Raw genomic sequence first — 15,407 nt, forward strand, 5'->3', positions numbered from 1 at the left:
ATCTCCTGGGCCCCCTGATGGGCTTCCGACGACCATCTTCTGCTATATGAAGGGTTTTGTCCTGGAAAAAATCGGGGGCAAGCTTACGGGACGAAACTCCGCCGCCACGAGGCGGAACCTTGTCGGAATCAATCTAGGGCTCTGGCGGAGCTGTTCTGCCGGGGACACTTCCCTCCGGGAGGGGGAAATCATCACCAACGTCATCACCAACGATCCTCTCATCGGGAGGGGGTCAATCTCCATCAACGTCTTCACCAGCACCATCTCCTCTCAAACCCTAGTTCATCTCTTGTATCCAATCTTGTATCCAAAACCACAAATTGGTACGTGTGGGTTGCTAGTAGTGTTGATTACTCCTTGTAGTTGATACTTATTGGTTTACTTGGTGGAAGATTATATGTTCAGATCCTTAATGCATATTATTACACCTCTGATTATGAACATGAGTATGCTTTGTGAGTAGTTACTTTAGTTCCCTAGGACATGGGTGAAGTCTTGCTATTAGTAGTCATGTGAATTTGGTATTCGTTCGATATTTTGACGAGATGTATGTTGTCTCTCCTCTAGTGGTGTTATGTGAATGTCGACTACATGACACTTCACCATTATTTGGGCCTAGAGGAAGGCATAGGGAAGTAATAAGTAGATGATGGGTTGCTAGAGTGACAGAAGCTTAAACCCTAGTTTATGCGTTGCTTCATTAGGGGTTGATATGGACCCATGTGGTTAATGTTGTGGTTAGGTTTACCCTAATACTCCTTTTTGTAGGTGCGGATGCTTGCGCTAGGGGTTAATCATAAGTGGGATTCTTGTCCAAGTTTGGGGAAGTATCCAAGTATCGGTCCACCCACATATCAAATTATCAAAGTACCGAATGCGAATCTTATGAACGTGATGAAACTAGCTTGACGATAATTCCCAATGTGTCCTCGGGAGCTCCTTCATTATTATTAGAATTTGTCCAGGCTTATCCTTTGCTACATAAAGGATTGGGCCACCTTGATGAACCTTATTTACTTTATTTATTTTTGCTCGTTACTATTTATCTTATCACAAAACTATCTATCACCTACTATTTCAGTGCTTGCAGAGAAAACCTTACTGAAAACCACTTATCATTTTCTTCTGCTCCTCGTTGGGTTCGGCACTCTTACTTATCAAAAGGACTACGATAGATCCCCTACACTTGTGGGTCATCAAGACTCTTTTCTGGCGCCATTGCCGGGGAGTGTAGCGCTCTTGGTGAGTGGAACTTGGTAAGGAAACAATTATATAGTGTGCTGAAATTTTCCGTTACTTGTCACTATGGAAACTAATCATTTGAGTGGCTTGTTTGGGGTATCTTCACCCCAACCAGAGGAGCAAAGAGATGTTCCTCAACCTACTGAACTTTATGAAAATATTCACTTTGAGATTCCTTCAGGTATGATAGAAAAACTGCTAGCTAATCCTTTTGCAGGAGACGGAACTTTGCATCCCGACTTACACCTTATCTTTGTGGATGAAGTTTGTGGATTATTTAAGCTTGCAGGTATTCCCGATGATGTTGTCAAAAGGAGGTCTTCCCTTTATCTTTGAAGGGAGATGCAATGACATGGTATAGGCTATGTGATGACACGAGATCTTGGAATTATAAGCGATTGAAATTGGAATTTCACCAGAAGTTCTATCCTATGCATCTTGTTCATCGTGATCGTAATTACATATATAATTTCTGGCCTCGTGAAGGAGAAAGCATCGCTCAAGCTTGGGGGAGGCTTAAGTCAATGTTATATTCATGCCCCAATCATGAGCTCTCTCGGGAAATGATTATTCAGAATTTTTATGCTCGGCTTTCTCTTGATAATCGCAACCTGCTCGATACTTCCTGTGCTGGTTCCTATATGCTGAAGACTATTGATTTCAAATGGGACTTATTGGAAAGAATTAAATGCAACTCTGAAGATTGGGGTTCCGACGATGGTAAGGAGTCAGGTATGACACCTAAGTTTGATTGTGTTAAATCTTTTATGGATACCGATGCTTTCCGTGGATTTAGCTCTAAGTATGGACTTGACTCTGAGATAGTAGCTACTTTTTGTGAAACTTTTGCTGCTCACGTTGATCTCCCTAAAGAGAAGTGGTTTAAATATAATCCTCCTGTTGAAGTGAAAGTAGTTGCACCTATTACAGTCGAAGAAAAGACTATTACATATAGTGATCCTATTATTCCTACTACTTATGTTGAAAAACCTCATTTTCCTGTTAGGACAAAAGATCATGTTAAAGCTTCGACTGTTGTTCATAAGAGTAATACTAGGACTTATACACCTCCTGAGCAAATTAATGTTGAACCTAGTATTGCTATGATTAAAGATCTCCTGGATGAAGACTTAGATGGGCATGTTATTTCTTTCATGGGTGAAACTACTAATATTGCTAGACCCGATACTAAGACACGTAGACCTGTTGTAGGCACGCCTGTTATTTCTGTTAAAATAGGAGATCATTGTTATCATGGTTTATGTGATATGGGTGCTAGTGCTAATGCTATACCTTATGATCTTTATAAAGAAATTATGCACGATATTACACCTGTTGAATTAGAAGATATTGATGTTACTTTTAAGCTTGCTAATAGGGACACCATTAAACCTATTGGGATTGTTACAGATGTTGAAGTCTTGTGTGGAAAGATTAAATACCCTGCTGATTTTCTTGTTCTCGGTTCCCCAGAAGATGATTTTTGTCCCATTATTTTTGGTAGACCTTTCTTGCATACTGCTAGTGCTAAGATTGATTGTGAAAAGAATATTGTCACCGTTGGTATAGATGGTATGTCTCATGAGTTTAATTTCGCTAAGTTTAGTAGACAACCTCGTGAAAAGGAACCATCTAGTAAGGATGAGATTATTGGTCTTGCTTCTATTGTTGTTCCTCCAATTGATCCGTTAGAACAATATTTGCTAGACCATGAAAACGATATGTTTATGAAGGAAAGGGAAGAAATAGATGAAGTGTTCCTTAAACAAGAACTTATGCTAAAACATAATCTTCTCTTTGAAATTCTTGGGGATCCCCCTCCACCCAAGGGTGATCCCGTGTTTGAACTCAAAGCCTTACCTGATAATCTCAAGTATGCTTATCTTGATGAAAAAGAAATATATCCTGTTATTATTAGTGCTAACCTTTCAGAGAAAGAAGAAGAAAGATTATTGAAAACTCTGAAGAAGCACCGAGCTGCTATTGGATATACTCTGGATGATCTTAAGGGCATTAGTCCCACATTATGTCAACACAAAATTTCAGTGGAGAAAGATGCCAAACCTGTTAGAGATCCTCAAAGACGATTAAACCCCAAAATGAAGGAAGTGGTAAGAAAGGAGATTCTAAAACTCCTTGAGGCGGGTATTATTTATCCCGTTGCTGATAGTGAATGGGTAAGCCCTGTCCATTGTGTCCCTAAAAAGGGAGGTATTACCGTTGTTCCTAATGATAAAGATGAATTGATCCCGCAAAGAATTATTACAGGCTATAGGATGGTAATTGATTTCCGTAAGTTAAATAAAGCTACTAAGAAAGATCATTACCCTTTACCTTTTATTGATCAAATGCTAGAAAGGCTATCCAAACACACACATTTTTGCTTTCTAGATGGTTATTCTGGTTTCTCTCAAATACCTGTGTCAGCGGGGGATCAATCTAAAACTACTTTTACTTGCCCTTTTGGTACTTTTGCTTATAGACGTATGCCTTTTGGTTTATGTAATGCACCTGCTACCTTTCAAAGATGCATGATGGCTATATTTTCCGATTTTTGTGAAAAGATTTGTGAGGTATTCATGGATGACTTCTCCGTCTATGGATCCTCTTTTGATGATTGTTTGAGCAACCTTGATCGAGTTTTGCAGAGATGCGAAGACACTAGTCTCGTCCTGAATTGGGAAAAGTGTCACTTTATGGTTAATGAAGGCATTGTCTTGGGGCACAAGATCTCCGAGAGGGGTATTGAAGTTGATAAAGCCAAAGTTGATGCTATTGAAAAGATGCCATGTCCCAAGGACATAAAAGGTATAAGAAGTTTTCTTGGTCATGCCGGTTTTTATAGGAGGTTCATTAAGGACTTTTCTAAAATCTCTAGGCCTCTGACTAATTTATTGCAAAAAGATATTCCTTTTGTCTTTGATGATGATTGTGTAGAAGCATTTGAAACACTTAAGAAAGCTTTGATCACAGCACCTACTGTTCAGCCACCTGATTGGAATTTACCTTTTGAAATTATGTGTGATGCTAGTGATTATGCTGTAGGTGTTGTTTTAGGGCAAAGAGTCGATAAGAAATTGAATGTTATCCATTATGCTAGTAAGACCCTTGATACTGCCTAGAGAAATTATGCTACTACTGAAAAAGAGTTCTTAGCAGTTGTGTTTGCATGTGATAAGTTTAGACCTTATATTGTTGATTCCAAAGTTACTATTCACACTGATCATGCTGCTATTAAATATCTTATGGAAAAGAAAGATGCTAAGCCTAGACTCATTAGATGGGTTCTCTTGCTCCAAGAATTTGACTTGCATATTATTGATAGAAAGGGAGCTGAGAACCCCGTTGCAGACAACTTGTCTAGGTTAGAGAATGTTCTTGATGACCCACTGCCTATTAATGATAGTTTTCCTGATGAACAATTAGCGATTGTCAGTGCTTCTCGTACTGCACCTTGGTATGCGGACTATTCTAATTACATTGTTGCTAAATATATACCGCCTAGCTTCACATACCAGCAAAAGAAAAAGTTCTTCTATGATTTAAGACATTACTTCTGGGATGAACCATACCTTTATAAAGAAGGAGTAGATGGTATTATTAGACGTTGTGTGCCTGAGCATGAACAGGAACAAATCCTACGCAAGTGTCACTATGAATCCTATGGAGGACACCACGCTGGAGATAGAACTGCACACAAGGTACTACAATCTGGTTTTTATTGGCCTACTCTTTTCAAAGATGCTCGTAAGTTTGTCGTATCTTGTGATGAATGCCAAAGAATAGGTAACATCAGTAGACGTCAAGAAATGCCTATGAATTATTCTCTTGTTATCGAACCGTTTGATGTTTGGGGCTTTGATTATATGGGACCTTTTCCTGCCTCCAATGGTTATACACATATCTTAGTTGTTGTTGATTACGTTACTAAGTGGGTAGAAGCTATTCCAACTAGTATTGCTGATCATAACACTTCTATTAAAATGCTTAAAGAAGTAATTTTTCCGAGGTTTGGAGTCCCTAGATATCTTATGACTGATGGTGGTTCACACTTTATTCATGATGCTTTCCGTAAGATGCTTGCTAAGTATGATGTCAATCATAGAATTGCATCTCCTTATCACCCGCAGTCTAGTGGTCAAGTAGAGTTGAGCAATAGAGAGCTCAAATTAATTTTGCAAAAGACTGTGAATAGATCTAGAAAGAATTGGTCCAAAAAACTTGATGATGCATTATGGGCCTATAGAACTGCATACAAAAATCCTATGGGTATGTCTCCATATAAGATGGTTTATGGAAAAGCATGTCATTTACCTCTTAAACTTGAACATAAAGCATATTGGGCTATTAAAGAGCTAAATTATGACTTCAAACTTGCCGGTGAGAAGAGGTTGTTTGATATTAGCTCACTTGATGAATGGAGAGCCCAAGCTTATGAGAATGCCAAGCTCTTCAAAGAAAAAGTCAAACGCTGGCATGATAAAAGGATACAAAAGCGTGAGTTTAACATAGGAGATTATGTGTTATTATTCAACTCTCGTTTAAGATTTTTTGCAGGAAAACTTCTCTCAAAATGGGAAGGTCCCTACGTTATCGAGGAGGTCTACCGTTCCAGTGCTATAAAAATCAACAACTTTGGAGGCACAAATCCTAGGGTGGTTAATGGTCAAAGAATCAAGCATTATATTTCAGGTAACCCTATCAATGTTGAAACTAATATTATTGAAACCATAACCCCAGAGGAGTACATAAGAGACACTTTCCAGAATGTTCCAGACTCCGAAAAGGCATAGGTATGTGGTATGGTAAGTATACCGACTCCAAAACAACTCTAATGGCAATTTTCATCAGTTTTGGATTATTTAAGAATTTTAGGAAGAAAGTAGTCCGAAAGGGACACGAGGCTTCCACGAGAGAGGAGGGCGCGCCCCCCTGTCTTGTGGGCACCTCGTGTGCCCCCGGACTCCGTTTTCTTGTATGTTACGTATTTTGGTCGGTAAAAATTCATTATATATACTCCCGAAGTTTTTGACCACCATATCATGCAATTATCCTCTGTTTTCGTTTCGAGTTGTTCCTATTGCAGATTAGAGCACCATGACTTCTCCCTCCTACAACAACGAAGACAAGGATGCCTGCCTATTGAATAGAGTTGAAGAGAGAGGAACCGGAGGATATCAATAAGGGTGAAGGGATCAAGAAGGCCATGGAGGTTCAAGCTCCGGTGGTGAAAGAAGAAGGCATCCCTCACCCTTTACCTAACCTTTTCACTCCAACAGAGATTGAAGCTTTCAAGATGATTGAGTTAGCCCGCATACAAAACAAGTATCTCACACAGGAGAATATTTTGTTGAAGGATCATATTGCTGGGCTCAAGGGCATTATCCACAAGTTGGAGGAGCTTTTACGCTCGATGTGCGATTATCCACCGTCATCATCACCACCTCCATCACCTCAGAAGAAATAATCACATGGGTATGGGCACTCCCCTTGGCAACTGCCAAGCTTGGGGGAGGTGCCCCGGTATCATATCACCATCACACTCCTATCTTTACCGCTTTATTTAGTTCGATCCTTTTAGTAGTATCTTGATCTATTAGTTCGAAGTTTTGATTTCAAGTAGTTTTGAGTTTTCGTTGTGATCTCTTTTTGTAAGCGAGTCCGTATGCTATCTATAATAAAGATTAGTGTTGAGTCAAGGGCTTTGCTATGTTGCTATGATCTTGAGAAAGTAGAAAGAACAAAAGAGTTCATGTTGATCTTATGGATAGTGATAACTTCACACATAGAAAGTATGAGGCATAAAAATTGTTGAGAGTTGATGAACGTAGCCTTGTTCATCGTTGCAATTAATAGGAAGTGATAAGGAAAGAGGGGTTCACATATAGATATATTATCTTGGACATCTTTTATGATTGTGAAGCACTCATTAAGTATGGCATGCTAAAAGAGTTGATGTTGGACAAGGAAGACAACATAATGGTTTATGTTTTCCGACATCTCAGTTAAAGTATATTGTCAGTGACCTTCTGAATATGTTGAGCTTGCCTTTCCCCCTCATGCTGGCCAAAACTCCTTGCACCAAGTAGAGATACTACTTGTGCTTCCAAACTTCCATAAACCCAGTTTTGCCATGAGAGTCCACCATACCTACCTATGGATTGAGTAAGATCCTTCAAGTAAGTTGTCATCGGTGCAAGCAATAAAAATTGCTCTCTAAATATGCATGACTTATTAGTGCAGAGAAAATAAGCTTTGTACGAATTTGTTGTGGAAGTAATAAAAGCGACGGAGTGCATAATAAAGGTCCACATACAAGGGGCAATACAAAGTGACATTCTTTTGCATTAATATTTTGTGTATCCAACCCTAAAAGCGCATGACAACCTCTGCTTCCCTTTGCGAAGGGCTTATCTTTTACTTTATGTTTTTACTTTATGCTTGAGTCAAGGTGATCCTCACCTTTCCACTTTTTTATTTTATCCTTTGGCGAGCTCCTCGTGTTTGAAAGGTCATGATACATATATCAAATTGGATGTAAGTTGGCATAGGCTATTATTGTTGACATCACCTAAAGGTGAATATGTTGGGAGGCAACACAATAAGCCCCTATCTTTCTCAGTGTCCGGCTGAAACTCTATAACCACAAGTATTGCATGAGTGTTAACAATTATGGGGGACTACGAGATAGTTGAGTATGTGATCTTGCTGAAAAGCTCTATTATTGACTCTTTCTGATGTTACGATAAATTGCAATTGCTTCAATGACTGAGATTATAGTTTGTTAGTTCCCAATGAAGTTTATGAACCATACTTGACATTGTGAATTGCTTATTACTTGAACATAGGAAATCATATGACAAAATCTATATATATGTTGTTGTTATTAGAATGATCATGATGCCCTCATGTCCGTATTTTATTTTTATCGACACCTCTTTCTCTAAACATGTGGGCATATTTCTCGATCTCGGTTTCCGCTTGAGGACAAGCAAGGTCTAAACTTGGGGGAGTTGATACGTCCATTTTGCATCATGCTTTTATATCAATTTTTATTGCATTATGGGATGTTATTACACATTATATCTCAATACTTATGGCTATTCTCTCTTATTTTACAAGGTTTACCATGAAGAGGGGGAATGCCGACAGCTGGAATTCTGGCTGAAAAAGGAGCAAACGTTGGAAACCTATTCTGCACAACTCCAAAAGTCCTGAAACTCCACGAAACCATTTTTTAGATTTATTAAGAATTAATGAGCGAAAGAAATAGGCCAGGGGGCCCACACCCTATCCAGGAGACAGCCCCCCCCCCATAGGGCGCGCCCCCAATCTCCTGGGCCCCCTGGTGGGCTTCCGGCGACCATCTTCTGCTATATCAAGGGTTTTGTTCTGGAAAAATTCGGGGGCAAGCTTACGGGATGAAACTCCGCCGCCACAAGGCGGAACCTTGTCGGAATCAATCTAGGGTTCTGGCGGAGCTGTTCTGCCGGGGACACTTCCCTCCGGGAGGGGGAAATCATCACCAATGTCATCACCAACGATCCTCTCATCGAGAGGGGGTCAATCTCCATCAACATCTTCACCAGCACAATCTCCTCTCAAACCCTGGTTCATCTCTTGTATCCAATCTTGTATCCAAAACCACAAATTGGTACGTGTGGGTTGCTAGTAGTGTTGATTACTCCTTGTAGTTGATACTTATTGGTTTACTTGGTGGAAGATTATATGTTCAGATCCTTAATGCATATTATTACACCTTTGATTATGAACATGATTATGCTTTGTGAGTAGTTACTTTAGTTCCTGAGGACATGGGTGAAGTCTTGCTATTAGTAGTCATGTAAATTTGGTATTCGTTCGATATTTTGACGAGATGTATGTTATCTCTCCTCTAGTGGTGTTATGTGAACGTCGACTACATGCCACTTCACCATTATTTGGGCCTAGAGGAAGGCATAGGGAAGTAATAAGTAGATGATGGGTTGCTAGAGTGACAGAAGCTTAAACCCTAGTTTATGCGTTGCTTCGTTAGGGGTTGATATGGATCCATGTTTTTAATACTGTGGTTAGGTTTACCTTAATACTCCTTTTTGTAGTTGCGGATGCTTGCGATAGGGGTTAATCATAAGTGGGATGCTTGTCCAAGTTTGGGCAGTACCCAAGTGTCGGTCCATCCACATATCAAATTATCAAAGTACCGAACGCGAATCTTATGAACATGATGAAACTAACTTGACGATAATTCCCAATGTGTCCTCGGGAACTCCTTCATTATTATTAGAATTTGTTCAGGCTTATCCTTTGCTACATAAAGGATTGGGCCACCTTGCTGCACCTTTTTTACTTTATTTAATTTTGCTCGTTACTATTTATCTTATCACAAAACTATCTATCACCTACTATTTCAGTGCTTGCAGAGAAAACCTTACTGAAACCGCTTATCATTTCCTTCTGCTCCTCATTGGATTCGACACTCTTACTTATTGAAAGGACTACGATAGATCCCCTACACTTGTGGGTCATCAGGGGGCCCACAAGGGTGGGGGGCGCACCCTACCCCCGGGCGCACCCTCCGTCCTTGTGGCCACCTCGTGGCTCCTTCGACTTCATCTCCAAGTCTCCTAGTTGTCTTCTAGTCGACGAAAAATCATCGCGAAGGTTTTATTCCATTTGGACTCTGTTCGGTATTCCTTTTCTGCAAAACTCAAAAACGAGGAAAAGCAAGAACTGACACTGGGCTCTAGGTTAATAGGTTAGTCCCCAAAATAATCTAAAATAACATATTAATGTATATAAAACATCCAAAACAGATAAAATAATAGCATGGAGACGTATCACCAGTGCGCAGTGAGCATGGAAAAGAGAGGTGGCCGCGTCTCCTTCCCCTTTCTACGAAAATTAGCGCGGCCAGAGTCCAAAATATCTGCCCGGAACCACCCACCCCGCACCTTCTCCCTCCCCTTGCAGATCTGTGCCCCTCCCCACCCGCTCTTCGCCGATCGTGGTGACCTTGCCGTGCTGCCTGTGGTCACAGGACGGCCTCGCCCGTGGAGGTCGACCGGGCTGCGAACCTCACGTCATGGTGACCGCGTCGTTCGCTGCCGATTCAGTGCAGCCCCCAATAACCCCACCGCAACCGGCTTTCTCGCCGACCACCGCCACCGACGAGCGTCCTCCTCCCCGGTGGAGACCGTTCGCCGCTCCCTCCCCAACCTCCCACGCCCAGTGCCTGCTTCTTCGCTGACCAACACCGCTGTCCACCACCTCCGCCATCTGACAACCGGTGAGATTTGACAGGTGAGACCCTTCGTCGCTTCCTCCCTCACGGAGACCCTTCGTCGTTTCCTCCCCAAACTCCTGCGCCCAGGACCTGAACATTTGACCGGTGAGGTTTATTTGCATCCCTGTTCGTTTTGTTTTGCTGAGCAGTAACTAAAACGATATCAGCAAGTGTTTGAGTTTGTATGACACTACAGTTGTGAAGTTAATCAGTAGGTAACAAACATGCTCGGATATTACCTAGAATGTATTTTTTCCATCCGAGCCCAAGTTTTATTTCTGGTGAAGAGAAGTTAGCATACTATGTCATGATACAAGTGAGGAAACAGTAATATATGAAACATTCTAGTAAATATATGAACAATGGCAGTGGATACTTCTCAATGACATGGATTCTAGTAAGTATTATCAGTTTAGGTAATTCTCGTGGTCTTCTAGTATTTGTGCATCAGTAATATAAGCAACATGTCAGTAATCCCTTAGGAGTTAAACAAGACGGGTGTAAACAAGTGGATGCTACAATTGAATAAAAAATCAGTGAAACCTATACATAGGCTGCAGCTGGGCCTTGTGGATACAACATGCCTTCTGTTGCTGGCATACCATTCTAATCAGCTTAATTCAACACTATAGGCACTTCGTTTGCTTCCTGGTCTTATGATCACAAGTGTTTGCACTGTTGATCTTGTGCAACAATGTGCAAAGCCTCGTAAGTTCGCTTATAAGACGAGCCCAACCTATTCTAGCCAGGCTGCTAGGATGCGGATTGCGCGATGGAAATAAATATCTGTGTTGATAATTAAATTCCTTTATAACTGCTAGTTCTAGTTCATTCTATCATAGAACACAAAGCAGGTCTCCCTATTTTTCTCTATTTTTCTAGGTTAATCTGGGTTTAGTTTTGCAAATCTACAGCAGTCAATTCCTAATCCCTTTTCCTCTGTTTCAATTTCATAGGAGTCAAGATTTACAATTCTGCAGCAGTCAATTAAAAAGAAGGTAACAACAATGCTATGTGATATGACATTTTTGTGGTGATTTTTATGTGTCTAGATGGAATTAAAATGCTACCATGTGCTCAATTTTTGTATTGTGAAAGTCATGCTATCTTGTAAAAATAGTATGCTACATATATTTAGGCAGTAGATGTATTTTTGATTCATGGTGTCCATGAAATCTGTAGTCTTGTGTTATATTCCGCGCATATGAAAATCTGCAGCAATTTGGTACAAGCACCACCCTGAATCACAGTTTGAGGTGTTCCATCTTATTTTATTGTCTCTCTATATCTTTCCCAAGCTTTTTTTGTCATGCATGCCCCTATTTCTTGGTCCTTAAGCTTGTACAGCGAGTATATATGTCATTTTTGTTGCTTACAATTTTTTTAAAAACTCTGAGGGTTTAATTGAACCTTTATATAACATAAGCTGGAGTTGCACGAGCACGGAATTATGGATGTCATTTCTTCTATAAGTTTGCACAATTGTCACTTCATCTAGTTTTTTTGTTCATTTTCAGTCTTATCCCAGTTTAGTTTTTCTTTTTAAGTTTAAATTTTCAGTTTGGGGTGTTGTCAATTTAATTCTCAGTCTTTGTCTCTATCTAGCATTTTCTCCGTCTTTATTCATTTAGTGCTTGTTGTCTTCAGCCCCATATCGCGGTGGCCAGGGGAATAAGAATCATATTTAGTAATTCATTTTCTTCAGTTTGGTCAGTAGTTTTAGTGTTATGCGTCTTTTTCATCAGTTTTGTCTGTAGTTTCAGTCATGGAATTTTGGCATACCTTTAAAAGGAACATGTGACTGGTTCTTCATCGTCCTTGTTTGCTCGCATTGGTATTTCTTCAAAAATGTAGATGGGATAAAAAGATGAAAGGGGAGGAGGCCACGACGGCAAAGGCTATTTAGGTCATTTGGTGTGTTGCTGACTTCACTGCATTTTTCGGGTAGGAACCTGCCACTTTACTTGGTGTGTGGGGGACTTGGTTTGTTACTCAAGTTTGTTTCTTCTTGGTGCACACTTAATCTGTATGACTGCACCTTGAATCGATATAACTTCTGCAAGTGTTTCATTTCCAACAAAAAGTTGTCTGATATTGTGTCACACTCCAACAGTTTAACAGTTTACTATGATTTTTTACTTGTTGGGATGCTTTATAGTCCTTGATTTTGCTTGGCTTTCATTAGTTTTTCATTGTTTCTACTGGCAATTTATTAGTCGGATTATTGCTACACGTTTGACCATGTTGTTTCATCAAGTTTCAATAATGTACTTTATCATCTAACTATACTCGTTCTAATCAAGGCCTATATATATGTATGTCATGCTTCTCTCTTGTTGTGCTACTATTAATATGATGCATACTTTTGTGTTCTTATGTATGCTGCAAAATAATCTTTTGATATTTTAGCGAATTGCTAACCTTGTAACCATTTTTCAACCTCATGCTGTGAGCTCAGATGGTCCTCTCAAGACTTAGGATCGACAACTTGATGCAAGTGATCAGTCGATGTTTGGAGCGTATACATCTCAAAAGCCAACATTGTGTTGTGTGTCCAGTTAATTAACATGCTGACTGAATTGTTTTTCTGTAGAAACTCTAGTTGATAAGTGATCTAGTCCATAGCAGATTGTAAATGTCGATTGAAGTGTTTTCCTCATTTAGCAACTTAATCTAGCCTTTCTTTGGATTGATGGCTGGTATGAATACATTGGATGCTGAATATCTGCTGATTTATGAATGATTTGAGTTATGACGTATCCTATCCAGATTTTGGCTGGGACTTTAGTTGTGGTTGTTTGTGACAATGCATTCCTATTTTACGTAAATTGTTGATACAAATCTAAATTAATATATTCCAAATTGCAACTGAAATGAACCAGAAATAGGGCCCACAAGCTTTCCTTAAGGCATAATTTGGTCCAAGCTAGGGATGCTTTCCTTCCATGTTGGCATATATGACATAGTATAAGATTTAATTTCCCTAGAGTACATGCCCCTAGGTAAAGTAACTTCCCCTAGGGCTGATCAAAGTGCCCTAGGGTAAGCCTTCTTTCCCGGCTATACGTCACCTACAACCCTTTACGTAGGGGAATCTCTAGGTAAAGACTTTACCTAGAGTTTTTAGGCTTTTACCTAGGTATTTGGCTCTAGGTAAATTCGTTGATTCTAATAGTGGTTTGGGGTTGGTTCACACACATTCTAAACATTATTTTGAGCCTCTTACCACCTCTCCCAAACCCCTATCTCCCCTCTAAGTGAAGGGGGATTTGTGGATGGATCTTGGAGTCATTTGTTGATTTCCTCCATTGCATCCCCTCTCTTCAATCTCACACTTTCTTGAGTTGCATCTTGTGAGATTGAGAGAGTGAGCTGAGCATTTGTTGCTTGACCTTGCATTGCATTTGTTGCATTGGTTTGAGCTCCCAGCATCGATTTGTTCGAGCGAGAGCCCATGAGTTTATTACTCTTGGAGGCTTCGCCTTCTAGACTGTTTGGTGATATCTGTGAGGAGTTTGTGAAGAGGCCTAGGTGGCCAAGGTTCCTTCGAAAGATTCCTTTTATGGTGTGCTCCGGGAAAGGGTGCGAAGTGGCCTAAGTGGTCAAGTTCCTCCAGAAGCTTCCATGGTTGTGGTGTGCTCCAGAGAAGTTTGTAAAGGTGTGGTGGTAGCCTTCAAGACCAACCCCGAGTGAGCTGAGGCTCATCCGTTAGGTGTGACTCCGAAGGGAGAATATGGTGAGTCACTTGGTGACGCCCCAGAGCTTTGGCTTCGGCACCGCTCTAATGGAGATTAGCACTCTCACGAGTGTGAACTTCGGGATAAATCTCCATCCCCGACTCACGTGTGGTTATCTCATACCCACACCCTTTACTTTCCGCAATTCATACTTGCTCATTTGATATATCTTGTGCTAGTTGAATTGCTTAGTTGTTCCTGCGTTTCCATATCTTGTGATATAGTTTGTGCTTGCTAGTTTCCTTAAGTGCCTATCTTGTTTAGCATAGGTTGTTGGTGCACTTAGTTGAGCCTAGCATATTTAGGATTTGTGCTTGAAAAGTATTTGTTAGTTTAATTCCGCATTAGGATAAAGCCAAATCCATAAAAGTTTTAAAACGCCTATTCACCCCCTGTAGATGTCATCTAGATCCTTTCAATTGGTATCAGAGCTTTGGTCTCTCGTTGGTAGCCTTCACCGCCTAGAGAGTAAAGATGTCGACAAGTGGTATAGTGCATGATGCCACTTTTTGTTTTAATGGCACAAACTATGACTTATGGAAAATTCACATGCTTTGTCATTTTCGGACCATGGGTCCAAATTTTGTGTGAATTGTTCTTGTAGGGTCTCCTCCATGGAAGGATGAACTTTTTCCAACTATTGAGGAAAATGATGATATGCTTTGTGGGTATGGTGCTAAAATGACATAATACGATCTATATCCCTCGAAGTAGTTGAGTCTATCATGACTTGTGTGACGGCTCATGATATGTGGACCAAACTTGAAGAAATATATGGTGGGTCCAATCTTGTTGTCGTGGAGAACCATGACCACCTATGGGGCTACGAGCCCCTTTTGGTTTGGCGGGGGATGGACACATTGCACAAAGAGCAGAGAAGCGTAGCACAACGCGACAAAGATCACAGGGGAGTTTTTACCTAGGTTCGGGCCGCTGCGAGGCGTAAAATCCTACTCCTGCTTTGGTGGATTGATGGTGGAAAAGGTGGTGGTGGGTGCAACACACTTTCCCGGCTAGGTTGCCTCAGAGCGGAAGTGGCCACACATGTATGGATGTGTGAGGGGCCGAACTTGCCAGCCTCGCGAACCCTTTCTAAGGTTGCCATGGGCCCCCTTTTATAGGTTAAGGGGTCACCACGGTGGCAA

This window comes from Triticum aestivum, chromosome 4B (assembly GCF_018294505.1).
Source record: "Triticum aestivum cultivar Chinese Spring chromosome 4B, IWGSC CS RefSeq v2.1, whole genome shotgun sequence".
Classification (NCBI taxonomy): Eukaryota; Viridiplantae; Streptophyta; class Magnoliopsida; order Poales; family Poaceae; genus Triticum; species Triticum aestivum.